Here is a 14,596-nt window from a genome sequence, read left to right as displayed (position 1 = left end):
GTTAGGGCAAAATTATATCTGTTTTTACGCATGCTAAATGCTGTTAATAATGTTTTAGGATTAAGGAAAGCTTATCTTCCAAAACTGTGTGTCAGGCTGATGCACAGCTCCCTTATGAGGAGCAATTTGGGAAGAATTAGGACTGGGGTGTTGCTATGTTTCCTGACTCTTCTCTGCTGCATCCCACCTCATGTAGAGGGTAAAGGACCCTAAACCCTGGCTCTTGGATCTTAGGGTCATCCCAGTCCCTCACAGAGCAGCAGTAGTGCTGCAAAATATCTGTATCCTTGTGCTTTGGAAAGTCAGTGGAGAAAAATCTGAAGGGACAGTGCTACCTTATTCCTTGAGTCTTTATCCCACAGGTAGTAGGGGAAGCCCTGACCAGTGAAGCGGGGGTGGCGTTTGTTCCAAGGAAAGTTTCTTGTTCATTGACTTAAAAGATTCTTCCTGACTTATCCTAATTTTTTTCCTGAATTCTACCCTATTACTCACACCAGTCAAGAGCTGTAACAATTACATCTGTAGGAGATTTAAAAATTGTTGTTGTTATTTCTGCCTGTCCTCTGTTTTCCAAAGTTTATCTGTAAGTCAAAGAATTGGACATGGTGATGTTGAGAGGGAAGCATGTGTGATGGTGTGTATTATGTAGGTCTGTTGCTAATAATTTGATTGCTGACCCTTTCAACTTTTTGCTGTTTTTCATAACAGTATATTCAAGTCCACCTTCAGTCCTTCTTGCTCTTTCTGTGCTGTCCTTGATTCATCACCACCTTTTGAATAATGAGGTCTTGAATTATGGATACGTGATTATACCAGGCTCTCACAGTCCTCTCCCTACCACTTATGATATGTTTGATTTTTAATGTGTGAAGTTAGCTTTGTTAATGGGGTTTTCTAGGTAGGGCCCCTCTATAGACAGGGACTATGATTTCCCTGCTCTGAGATCATGTCCTTTGCCTTTTTGAACTGGGGTTACACTAGCTATTTTGGCTTTTCATTGAATCCCAAATAATTATTTGTTTGGTGTTTTAACTTTACTGGGGATTTTCCCCTGATGTTTCTAACTTGCTTTTGGAATTTTTTTGAAAATGTTCTTCAGCTTTTAAACACTTTTTGTTTACTACTTCATTTTTCATTTTACCTACTTTTGCACTGGTACTGTATTACATTTTCCTGTTGATGTACTTGCATAGAACCTCTCAAGCTCTTTAAAGATATAGGAAAATCTTAACATTTTTGATTTGGCTTTGCTTTGTTTCATTGACCATCTCCTAAATATCCCACATAAGCTATATTGATTCTTTGCATTTTAGGTGCATTCTGCTCAAAGCCCTGGTTCTCCAAAGAATGCCTTGCACAGTTGTATTTTCTTCTTATTTTCTGAATTAAAGCTTGTACAGAGCAAAATCTTTAATGTGATCCTTTGTCTGGTACCTTCAAGTCTCTGTGACCTTCCAGCTACTTCTTGCTGTTATATCGTTAAAATTAAATCTTGCTTCTCAGTGAAGAGAGAATGAATTTCACGCTTCTTAAAAGAAAGATCATCAGCTCATTGCTCCCCCATAACATGTCACTGGAAGTAAGCTCCAGTTGTTTCTACACTGTATGCATATATTGTCTTTGTAGTATCTGGTTGGATGATTTGGACTGACTTATTTCTTTAAGAGCAGGGATGTCCCTGGCAGAGAGTTTACTGTGAAAACAGGAGCAGAATTAGTTTAGAGGCATTGCATTCCTTGCATTGAGCTCTTCTGTCTCTTAAGACGAGAAGGAATTTCTCTTACGGAGATTTTCCTGTTCTTTGATCCCTGGCTGGAGCATCTCTTTGTGTTCTAGCGTGGGGACCATGTTAAGTGACTGGGGTAGTGGAATCTTTATATGAGTGTATGAGGGTCCTTGTCTGCTATGTAGAATGTTTTCTGCAATGCACGTTAGACAGAGCCTAGCGAGGTTTACTGGGCTCAGGAATTGGGCCCTTGTTTAAAAGTGTTAGGGAAAAGTAGGAAAATGTTAGTATGTCTGAGGACTGCTAGGACTTTGAATATGGAAGTGTTACAATCCACAGTTAAACTTCCTGCATTTTCCCATCTTTGTAATTTCACTGGTGTTTTGTGGCTACATTGGAGAAGATGAAATGATGGCTATTAGACTGAAAGATTCTGTCTTCTGAAAAAGGTGGCTAAAAAAATAGGTTAAGAAATATTAATGGGAGTTTCTGAAAGGTCCCAAAATGTGTTTAGATATAGCACCACAGTACAATTCTATGAAAGATGAGCCTTTTGTGACAAAACCTTCAATAAAAGAAGTCTATAAAAAGCAATAGAAACTGTAGTGTCAGGATGCCCCTTTTGTTGCTGCCTGACAAGCAGATCTTGTGATTGTTTTGTATTCTTGGTGTGTTTTCTTCTTATCTACTATCTAACTGATATCTAATTTGTATGTCCAGAATTTCAGTGTTGTAGTAAATATGCAGCTTAATGTGTGGCAATTGCATGTTTTATTTAGGACAGTGTAAAACTTGTTCTGTTCTTGTTGACAACTGTTACAAAGATGTATATTTTTGATTTGCCTGAAGTCTGAATATTTATAGATGATTAAAATAAAGAGCTTGTTTAGCAGGTGCTGACTGCAATTTTGTAGTTACCATACTGTAATTACTTCATGAGGTTTCTCTGCTGAGGAAATTCTTTGTTTAATGCTAAAGGATGTAGGTAATCTGTCTCTAATGCCAAATTATTTCAGGGTGTGCACTGCACTTTTTCCCCTACATTTACGTAGATCGGAAAACTGAATGTTCCAAACAACTTGTGGAACAGTTTCCATATCAACTTTTATGTGCTAAAAATGTAATTAAGATGGTTCAACTCAAAACATAAAGAACTTGAATTTAATTTGTATGGCATTTTTGAAGGAAATATTCTTATTTAACTGGTTCTATTAGCACTGTGAATTTGAGTTTACCCTGGTAAAAGTAGTAAGCCACTGTCACCTATTTAAATATGAGTAGCTGGAATCATGAGGAAATAGTGAATTTGAAGAGGTGTCTATTCACAAACAGTACTGTTATGTCTTTTGAGTGAATTAATGGTAGTCTGTTAACATAAACAATGCAGTCCCATTAGCTGCTAAGGTAAATAGATTTAGATGTAAACATTTTTTTGCATTGCTACATGACTTGATTTGTTCTTATGGAAATGCTTCAAAACATTTTAATCATTTCCTCTTTTGTGTAAGTGGCTTATGACTCTGCTGATATCTCATCTTCTCCCTGCTGCATCAGCTTTGCATCCTTATGCCTTGTGCACTGGCCTGTGTTCTTCCCTTTTCTATTTATCGCTGACACTTCTAGAGGGGTGACATTCTTACTCCCTTTTCTGGGCTTATTTTAAAAGCTAGAGGAGGGGTTTCTAAAGAGGGAATATGCCCACTATTACTCCTGGTAATTCCTTATGGTTCTTTCTTTTCCTTGCAAGATGACTGTTGTGTTTTGAGAGAAATGAGTATTGTTGTCTTGGTGCTGGTCAAACATGCCCAAGAGAGATGATTCAAGTATGTGGTTGGGGAGCAGGGAATGATGGAAGGGATTTGGTAAGCATCTGATGATGGTATTACTTCTGACCAACTTCTTGAAAGACATCAGTTAAAACACTTGCTTTGATTTTAAAAGTTATTAAACTTGGAAACTAACCAAACAATGGGAATAGGTTTACAGGGTGGTTTTTTTTTATTGTATCTTGTCTTCTATTCCTCAATGTTTATTTTTATTTCAAAAATGAAAGTAGCTATTTTATCTTCTGGCTGTAAGAAAGGTCCCCTACAACCACTATTTTTCTTATACTTGGGAAACCATATAGCTAGTCTAGCTGTTACCATTTCATTTTTTTCCTAAAATCAGTGGATTGATACAGCACACAGAAGTGTTCCCTTTGGCTATTTGATTGAGGGGCGTACATTGGATTGCAGATGATATCAAAATAGGTTTGGCTTTAAAAAGAATCAGGTTTGATTCTGTGAAATGCTTATTGTCCTGGAGCATCTGGGGCAGTTTGGAGAAGATACGCAACAGCAGATATTTTGCATGTAAAGCTTTTAGTTTAAGTGATGAATAACCTTGGGCTGGGGATATCCAAAGGACTAGTGTTGACCTATATCCTGTTGTGACAGCTGAGAGCAGCAGGTTGGAACTGCTGGATGAAATCCATACCCAGTTGCCCACTGTACTTTCTTCTTGTCACTACACAATGTCAAATCAAAGACACTTTTTTTTTTAACTGTTGCTTATTCTAGCTGTTTACTAATTTGAAGAGAAGATAGCATTGCTGCCGTGGTAGTACATGGGAGAAGTAATTGAAGTCAGTGGCAGAATGTCCAGTGTGAGCATCCAACCTATAACTAGACTGAGGTAGAGTACAACTTCCAAATAAAGTGATGCTTTTCTTTCTCATTAGCCATTTTGGAGCCTGCTGATTTTGTTGGATCTCTGTATCAAGTTGTAAATGGTGTGTGAAATAAAACAATTCTGAGTTGATGGATATGGTCCTCATGATTTCGAGTGCTCTTCAAATTGCTGTAGTATGCTTTGTTTAGACCAGATATGGAAGTCTACCTAGTGCATAATTGTCAGTTTAGAAAGGAGATAGAAAGGAAACCAGTTGAAACTATTTTTTTTTTTTTAAATGTTGGGGATGTGTGTGCATGTGTTGGTCTGCCTGTCTTTTTTTTTTTTTCTTTAAAAAAAGTTTTATCTTAAAAATAATATTCCTAATTTATATTCTCTGATATTTTTCCAAATGGATATCTAGGTAGTGGTACTGGGAGTTCCTTGACAGCCAGTATTAGTTCCCACCCCTCTTTCCCAATTAAGAAGAATTAGAGACTTGAGAGTTATGTGTGACTTGTCAGCAGCACATTGGCAGTCAAGGCAGGAATTAATTAGTTCTTGACTGCAAGCTTGAGATCCAGCTTCTGGTTATATGGTCTCTCTATTTAAAAAAAAAAAATAAATAAATCTGTTCTTAGCTTGTGTATCCTTATTGCATAACTTTCACTAAATGAATGTATGTATTAGATGAATGCTTAAAAAACCCCCACAACTATTCCAAAATGTGTTCTTTGTCTAAAATAGTAGTGTGAATTTTAGTCTGTCATGGTTTGTAGTGGCACTTCGGTATGATAATGTCATTCTACTCTTTGAGAATTTATACTGTGAAGTGGGATGGGGCTTGGGATCCCTGTATGCCTCTCAAGTGAAAGAATGGAAACTATGCAGCTGAAAGTCATTTAGGAATCAGGCTTGCTTAGTGATTTCACTATATAGGTATGAATCATGGCTCAGAAGCTACTAAACTAGCAGTGTCTACCTTATCTCTATTTATTTTACTAATGTATTTTTTAACTCCCAGCATAATACTCTTAATGACCCAGATTCTGTCATTGGTCTCTATGCTAGACCCCTTTTCAAGATAGAACACGAGGACGTTGTAGAGAGGTTGGTGCTGGTCTCTTCTCACAGGTAATTAGCGATAGAACAAGAGGCAATGGCTTTAAACTGCAACAGGGGAGGTTCAGACTGGACATTAGGAAAAAATTTTTCACAGAAAGAGTGGTCAGACAGTGAAATAGGCTGCCCAGGGAGGTGGTGGAGTCACCATCCCTGGATGTGTTTAAGGGTCGTTTAGATGAGATGTTGGGGGATAGGGTGTAGAGGAGAACTTTGTAGACTAGGGCTGATGGTTGGACTCGATGATCCCAAGGGTCTTTTCCAACCTGAATGATTCTGTGATTCTGTGATATCCAGAACACATTATCCTATTGTCCAAGGAAAGTTGGAGTGCCATGAAGCTTTAAAAATGTCCTGTATGCACATGATAGTAGCAATACTGTTTGAACCACCTGAACCATTTTTCATCCATCTAGGAGCAATACCAGTAGCCAGGCTGGAACACATTTAGTTAGGTAGCCAGGGCATTTGTCTCTGTAGAGTAACTGGAGAAAGAAAGAAAGGCATATTAGTGTTTTCTTCTCTTCCACACTGGCCTATAGCAATAGACACCCATATTCCCCAAACCAGCTGTGCTTTTTGAGTCTGAAGCTGTTGCCAGCAACGTCAGTGATTTTTAATAGCTGATTTGTTTTCTTGGTTTATTTTTAACTTTTTTTTTTCTTTTAAAAAACTTTAGTAGGCTCAGGCAGGTTACAAATATGAGATGTCATCTTAGTAGTGACTCCACAAAGAAAACTGAAGCAGTAAAACAAAGCAATAAAGCATTTGCCACAGTGGAGTGTTTTTGTTGCGTACAGCCTCTCTACTAGGTTTTACAGAGAGAAACTTCCCTGGTGAATGCTTGAAGAAGGCCCTTGCTGATTAGAGGTGATGAAGGCTATCACTTTTCTTGTTTTGTTCTGATTCTGTTGTTAAGCTGAGGAGCTGATGTCTGTTGTGTGGTCCTCTCCTTGGTCTCTAGGCTGGCATGCTCCCATTTCTAAAGTAAGATATACCAAAGCAGCTTATGCTAATTTGCATCTATAAGTGCTACTTTAAAGAAAAGAGAGATAATTTGAATGTGTGCACATGTGTTTGCTTTATTCTAGTGGTTATGGGCTATTTTCTCTTCTTGTGACTAAGGACTACCCATCCTATGAATGTGCTTAATACTTTGAAAACTTGAAAGAAATTATGGCACCCCACACAATGTCAAAATGTGCATTTGAAGTAAAAGCCCAGCAATTCAGATCTTCTGGTCTTGTTCATAGCAGGTAAAAGGCTGCCTTGATGACACTTAGAGCAAATGAATTTCTCTCCTGCAGTCATGCACTGAATAAATTGCTTGATCTAGTTTGGTACAAAAGGACGTTATCTATAAATAGTTAACAGAGCTTTCTGTGGGACAAGTGATCTATAGACTGGAACTCTCTCTTGGGGTCTTTTAAAAAGTAAGTGCTGATATGAACAAAAGGAAAGTTTGTTTAAAAAAAAAAAAAAGAGGCCTTTTTAATGAGATTGAAACTCACATACCTTTACTTCCTTTTGAAAGCATCTGGCCAACCACTTCAAAAGTCCAAAAAGCTAACCTTACAGTCACTTCAAGAAAAGAAGAAAAAAGGTCAGTCTATTAATCTGATGTGAATATATTGTCAATAACTACAAGCTGAAAATGCACGCTAAAACAACTGGTTAATTTGAATCAAAGAAGTTGCTGTCATATAAGCATCAGTGAATTCAGTTTTTACTTGAAAGCCACTGTTTCAGGCTTAAAGGAACTTCTCTTTATGAAATTTTTATGAGTTTGTCGATACATTGTGCTGTTGGCCACAGGGTCTCTCTGTCCTATTTGCTTTCTCCTGCACTTTTTTGGCAGCTAATCTTGCAGGTCTTTAGACCATTGCTAATTGCGATAAGCAAAACTTTGAAGACATTTTAGTGTGCTAAAGGAAGCATCCATCTTCCAAGTTTCTTCATGTGAAGTTCTCAGAAAAAAACACAAAAAATAGTTATCTATGGAAACAAAAGGAAGAAGCCTCCCTTTTTATGGCATTTTCAACTTTGATTCTTTTTTCATTGAGATGAGGCCAGTCGTCTTGAAAGTAGTATCTATGTAGATTTCCCTGAAAAAGCCTGTATTAACTGTGCCCGTAAAATGGGGGTTTTAGTGGAGTGTTATGTGCAGGCCAGGGTGGTGATGACAGCAAAGGGACTGGTGTGTGTTGCTGGTGCAGATGTTAGTCCCATCAGTGTCTTCAGATACGAGCTAGTGTGTGCATGCAGCACAGCTAGCACAAGGACCGGCACCAGCAAGTACGTTGTGTTGCAGGTATGACTGGGCAGAGCTTAAGAAGTAGATATACCTGTGAGTGCTAGGGGGCCAGGAGGATCCTTCACCAGAGTGCAGAGAAGACTGTCTGTGTTCATAGATTTGCCGTGGGTTTTGGGAGAAGCTAAAAGCCAAGTATCCAGACTATGCAATCACTTGGGCAGGTGAAGGCTATTGACTTGAACAATTAAAAAAAAATTAAAATAGCGTGGTGGGAGTATGTTACAGACCCACCTGATCTAGGTGAGGAAGTAGACTAAGACTTCTGCAGAACAACTGGAGGAAATCTCCATGTCACAGAATGTGATCCTCATAGGGGACCCTGATATTTGCTGGAAGGGCAACATGGTGGGATGCAAGGAGGAAGATTTCTGAAGGGTGTCTGGGATAAGTGGTCGATACGAGTACTGGGTAGGTGAACTGGTGTTGACCAAGCTGGATCTGCTGTTCAGTGTCAAGGAAGAACTGGTTGAAGATGTGATAATCAGTGAAAGCCCTTGCTGTGACAACCATGAAATAAATGGTTTGGTGTTCAGGATCCTGAAGGGAGAGCAGAACAAGATTAGCAGGATACGGGCCCTGGACTTCAGGCCAGAGGACTTCAGCTTATTCTTTATTTATTTAGCAGTTAAGGAAAGTTCCATGAGAGACAGCTCTGAAGGACAAAAAGAGCTCAGAAAAGCTGGCAGGTCTTTATGGACAGCATCCTCTAAGTGCAAGAATACTCAGGAAAATAAGCACCTTTGTCAGGAGAACAGTTTCTTTAAGAACAGATATAATTACAGAGCTCCAGTGCAAAAAGGCAGTATTTGAGAAGTGGAAGCAGGGACAGGATGCAAAGGAGGAATTTAGAAAAACTGTCCGAGCATGGAGGGTTGGTGTTAGGAAAGCCAAAGCTTACCTTGAGAGTTGCAAGCATTGCTAGGAGCAACAAGAAGAGCTTCTACCACTGCATTAGTAATAAATACCTGAAAAGGGGAAATGCTGCATCAATAAAGGGGTCACAAGTGATTTGATAACAACCGACACAGATAAGCCCATGACACGTAATGACTTCTTTGCTTCAGTCTTCACCGCAAGGACTCTCAGGACTCCACTATTAGTGAAAGAGTTCAGGGAGGAGGCAGTTGCAGATCAAGATCAAGTCAACAGCTGAGAGAGTTCTAATGCATGGAAATCCCTGGGACCAGACAGACTGCATCCAAGAATGCTGAGAGAGCTGACTGATGTGGTAGCAAGACTGTACTCTATACCTTTGAAAGGTCATGAAGGTTAAGGGAGGTGCCTCATTACTGGAGAAAAGCAAATGTTGCACCAGTCTTCAGAAAAGGCCAAAAGCAAGCCCTGTGAAACTACAACCTTGTCAGCCTCACTCCAGTCCCTGGGAAATTCATAAAGTGAGCCCTCTTGGAGCACATTTCTGGGCACATAAAGAAGGTGATAGGGAATAGTCAGCATGGATTTACTGAGGACTGATCAACCTGACAGCCTTCTATGATAAATGTGTACAGGATTTGTGGACTAGGGGAGAGCAGTGAATGTCCTTTACCTTGACTACAGCAAGTGTTTTGGCATCATCTTGCACAACCACATGGATTCAGGCTCAGTGGGTCATGGTTAATGGGTTGTACTCTACTCAGAGGTCACCTAGAGTCTGTATTGTGACCAGTCCTGTTCAACAACCTTATCAATGACCTGAAGGAGGCAATGGGAGTGCATGGTCATAGAATTTACAGAAGACTTAGAACTGCTCAATACAGTCAAGGGCAATGCTGCCACCCAGTGGGACCTAGACAGGCAAGAGGAACGGGCTAATGGGAACTTTGTTATAACTAAACAAAGTCAATGTCTATCTTGTGGATGCAGTATCTAGATGTGGTCTGAGTTTTGAGTAGAAGGGGCTAATCACTTCCCTCTATCAGTAGATTGCACTTTTGTCAACAGAGCACAGGACACTGTTAGCTGCTTTTGCTGCCAGCACATACTGCTCACTCACTCATGTCCAGCTGACATATCTGCCTACATCTCCAAGTCCTTTTCCACATAGCTACTCCCCAGCCAGTCAGGTTCCAGCCTATATCATTGCAATGGGCTCTTCCCACATGCTGGACATAACAATTTATCTTGAATTTCACAAAGTTTCCATTAGCCCCTTCCTCTTTCCTGTCTAGGCCTCCCTGGATGGCAGCCCTGCCCTAGAGTGTTTGCCCCAGTTTTGTACCATCTGTAAACTTGACAAGAGTACACTCTGTCACCTCTTCCAGGACATGATCCTGAAAAATGTCAAATGCTTTATGGGTAATCAGACCCTGGGACACTGGCAAATACAGTCCAAAGAACAGGAGAAAAAGCATATACAAGAAGGAGCTTAACTAATAAGAACTGCCTGCATGGGATATCTTTATGGGTTTCTTTGCATTTGTGAACGACAACATGAGAAGTACTATTTGGTTGATGCTGTTTCGTAATGTGGCAGATACGACTGCCTTTCTATTCAAAGTACTTAAAGACAATGTGGGGGAGTTGGAGAAAATTGTATAGCAAGACCCAATTATTGCCAGGAAAACTGCAAATGACAAGTGCTTACATTCTCCAGGTGACTGATAATTTTCATGATAAGGAAGTGTGTTGTGGCTATTAGCTTTGAGAATGTACAAAGAGATGCAAGATAGTGTTTGAGCTCTCCTGCTGACTGGGAAGAAGTTTTTTTTACATTGAGGACTAGCAAAATATTTTACAAAATGCCTGGGGTTTTGTGCATCGTGCTTCTAAAGGAAGCCTTAGCCTCATCAGCCCCATAAAGACTTTGCTTTCATTCCTAAGGATACATGAGACTGCAAAAGACAAGGGATGATAGCTTTGGCATAGGACAGTTTTTACTTGCCTTTTCCATTCCATGTACTTCTCCATTAGCTGGACAGTGGATTAGATGAAAATTTCAGGAATTTTGTGAAAACTGAGAACCAAAAGCTGCTTTGTCCAAATCAATTTGGCTTAGTCTGAGATCACTGCAGACTAACTGTTACTGAATACTGCTGCCTATAGCTGGACCTTCTATTGCCACACTGTGCTGTAAGTCCTCTGCTTGCCTCCTGTTCTGCACAAGAAGCAATACCTATCCTTTACCTGACTCATAAAAATGAAAAGAATCTCCCTGCTATTTTGGCATGGGTGGTGGTGTTTAGCAGTAATGGAGATGAAGAGGCTTCTGCCCGAGACAGTTACTTTTCTCAGAGAAGAGGACATCTTTACTTGGTGTAGGCTTGAGTAAAGTCCTCAGACATGTATGCCGCCTCATGTATACAACAGCAATGCTTGTAACCATTGTCTCTTCCTTGCAGGATGATTTTAAGGTTTCAGTTTGTAGAGTCCTTGCTGCCCACTGGATGTGCCTTAGATTTACAGCTAAATGCATGCCAGTTGAAGGGATTGGAGTCTATGACACTGAATATTCATAAATCTCCTGTGAATAGTGATGTTTGTTTTGCTGAAAGGTAACATCTTCATGGGCAGCTGCCTTGATTTCAGCAAGGCAGGTCTGCAGAGGATGACTTTTCATTTGGTTGATCTGATTGACTAGGGCATGCCATCAGTTCTGCTATAACAAGAGGTAGAATTAAGACGTGTAAGGAATTGGGGTAGGGGTGGCATAACCCAGTAGTTAGGGCCAGGACTATCGAGGCCAGGAGTTAAACCAAAAGCATCAAGTTAAAGTTGAGTTAAACACAATGCTGGGAGGCAAAATTTGAACCATGGGATTAAGCCAGCAGACTTAAATTAGTCAGACTCAGGGCTGGCATGAGGAACTTCAGGCATAATGTTTTGAAGCATCAGGCAGGAAACAAATGCTTGAGCTGCCCTCCAGTCTCCTGGAAAACCACCTTCATTTCCAGGAGAAAAGAAGTGACATGTGCCAGATGTATGCGAGACTCTGCGTTAGTAAATTAACAGGGCTGTAACACTCAGGCTTGTGCTGCCTCCTTTAATTGCCTGACATGCATATAGAATGCCAAATTATGTTCTCTAAAGGAAACTGAATGCAGATTATGCTTTGCAGCTCTTTGCACTATTGGTTAGCTGGTACCTATCATGCTGAACATCAGGAACTCAGTCCACAAGAGGTGAAGGGGCTGCTACTTATGTAGTTCAGGTGCATGCCAGCGAAAGTCTGCAAAGTTGTGACAGTAGAGTAAGCTGTTGACCTTCTTCTAGCATCGTGTCTTGGACTTGTCATTCTTCTTTCTGAGACCTCATTTACAATAGCTTTTGAATTGGAAATAATTGTAAAGGAGGACCATGACTTCTTTTATCTTTTATGCCCTTAGACAGGGACAAACAATCCTATTTAAAATAAAAATCCACCGCCACCATGCCACACTGATATAGTGTAGCAATGGTTCAAACAACCATAGTTACTATAGAGTAATTCCCGCATGCAACACAACACCATGAGTATATGCATGCATACGCGCACGTGCATACACGTGGAACCTGAGTAGTTCATGATAAAGTTAGACTATATAGCTGTGGTGTAAAACACAATGTGGCTCACCGCGTGAGTGATTTCTTCTCCCACTTTAAGTGTTAGTATCCATTGAGTGATAATTTGTTCGTATCCATTGAGTGATAATTTGTTCCTGGCTGTCTTATGAGCACAGAAACAAAATAAAACAGGAAATAGTCAATGTAACTCTTAATTAGTCGTCCCTGTGTCCCACTTCATATCCCCCCCCCCCCCCGACTAAAGCAAAAAGGCCCTGGTTTTATTGCAGTATTTGTTAGGTTCTGTTATCATATCCGTTGCTGGAGGAGGAACGAAGGCAAAGGCAAACTTCTGACAGGTTCTTCTAACGTCTTATCTATTCCTCTACCTCCACCAACTAACCTTGCTAGGCAGTTGGCTGCTGAGCTGCAGAAGGAAGATTTGCTTTATTAGTTAAAGCAGTCGTTTAATTTTAGCCACCATCTGATTTTTGGTTTTCTGCTTTCCTCTTCTTTGTAGTGAAAGTAACATGCTCACTACATGGTAAATCTCTTACCCTCAGTCCTTGTTCATTTTCTCTGATGGCTTGACCTCCTGGCTTTGTCATCCTACCTATTGGAGCAGAGATAGCCAACTTCCTTGTGATCCTTGTGGCTTCACATCATCTTCCCCAGTTGCACATATTGTGGTGAGCCCCAGGTGAAAGCAGCTGAGTCTGTAACTCCGTTCTGTGAGAAGACTGCTGCAGTTTACTGGGCTGTGCTTTAGTTCAAATAACACTTCCTCCCTACCCTGGCCCTTTATTCTTTCTTGAACAGGGAAAACATAGTAAGAGGCAACATACTGTCTGCTGTTCTTTCTATTGCACATAAGCAACCATAGTGTTCGTAGAGTGCCATGATTTGCTTACACCTACCATCTGACTGCTTGCATCTCTTCTTTCAGGGTCATTTCCACCAGAAATTTTTTGATACTAATGTAATCTGGAATTGATGATGGCTAGACTTGTGTAGACCCTTGCAAGGGATTTTAAACAGGTCATTTAGCTCTGTGACACACTTGGTTTACCTTTCTTCTGTTCATCTGTACAGTGACAAAAGAGCTAATGATTAAATTGAGTTTGTTGTGGAGGTATTGACTTGCATCTTGCCACTGGAACACCATTCAGTAGGACTGTAGATATCAGCTACAGATTTTTTGTGAGGCCACATGTAAATCCTACAGTGCAACAGTGTACGGTTGAAGTTTTTTTCGTGGCCAGTGGCCTGATATGCTTTTATACCATCTCTCCTCCTCTGGAGAAACATGGTAAATGATGTTTTCAGACCCAGACTCCAGTGCAGACAGTCTTTCTTTGGTTATAGCGATAGTGACAGACAGCTTTTAAAATAATTGCCTTACCAAAGTTCAATTGGTAATCAAAGAGAGATGAGACAGAGCACTGGATTTGCTTTTCTCCATTTGGAAAGTCTTTTTCAGATGTTTCTGCTTTTCTCAATAAAGACAGTATTTGCTGATTCAGGTTTGCTGAGAGCAGGCTAGGTTCACTGGCGTGTTCCAGCTGCTTTGCAGTGCTCTGGCAATGCAAACCAGCTGCAGGTCTGGTTTAACTCAAACCAGGTTTATGGCTGGTTTGCATCACTGAAGCAGTGTAAAGTACCTGAAGCATGCCAGCTAATCTGGCCTATTGGTGAACCATTATAAATTACTTGTTTTTCTTCATGTTCTTTACATGTAACTTTATTTATAGTTAAAGCCTGTAGAAATTGAGTAGGTTGTATCACTAAAAGACAGGTTTTGTGTTTTAAACTAAAGTCTATAAATTAGAGGGTTTATTAAGCCTGAGTTTTTTCTTCTTAACTGAAAAAAATTTATCAAATTAGACATTGCTGCTCTGCACTTCTCTGTTATGGATTTCTTTTAAGTTACACTGAGATTACAGTTGCCTGTTCTTATTATAAGATGAAATAATGATTAGTCTGAGATCTAAAAGAGTAGGCTTTATAAGTTTTGTTTCACAAAATGTGGGGTCAGCTTTTATTTTAAATGCGGTAATTTTCTTCTAGTTTACTGGGAATGTATGCAATATTTGTGTCATTATCAATATGGTCTGATTGAAAATACTTTGGAGATTTTGAGAGAGGAAGGAAATCAGCCAACCATGGTTTTTCTTCTGTTTATAGTAAAATATATAACTGACATAATATTTACCTACCTTGGATAGCATGATGAGTGTTCAAAAAATGCCACAAATATTAATAATTAAGTATATTAGTCCATGTATAGTAATTTACTTTTTTCA

At 39.8% G+C, this 14,596-nt stretch overlaps 1 protein-coding gene across 5 annotated transcripts in view; it reads left to right on the top strand.

The window, feature by feature from the left end:
- PCCA (propionyl-CoA carboxylase subunit alpha) overlaps nt 1-14,596 on the top strand; it is a 289,977-nt gene that overhangs the window by 199,010 nt on the left and 76,371 nt on the right. The window lies entirely within an intron of this gene.

This window comes from Strix aluco, chromosome 2 (assembly GCF_031877795.1).
Source record: "Strix aluco isolate bStrAlu1 chromosome 2, bStrAlu1.hap1, whole genome shotgun sequence".
NCBI classification, from domain to species: domain Eukaryota; kingdom Metazoa; phylum Chordata; class Aves; order Strigiformes; family Strigidae; genus Strix; species Strix aluco.
This window is presented reverse-complemented; position numbering and strand designations above follow the sequence as displayed.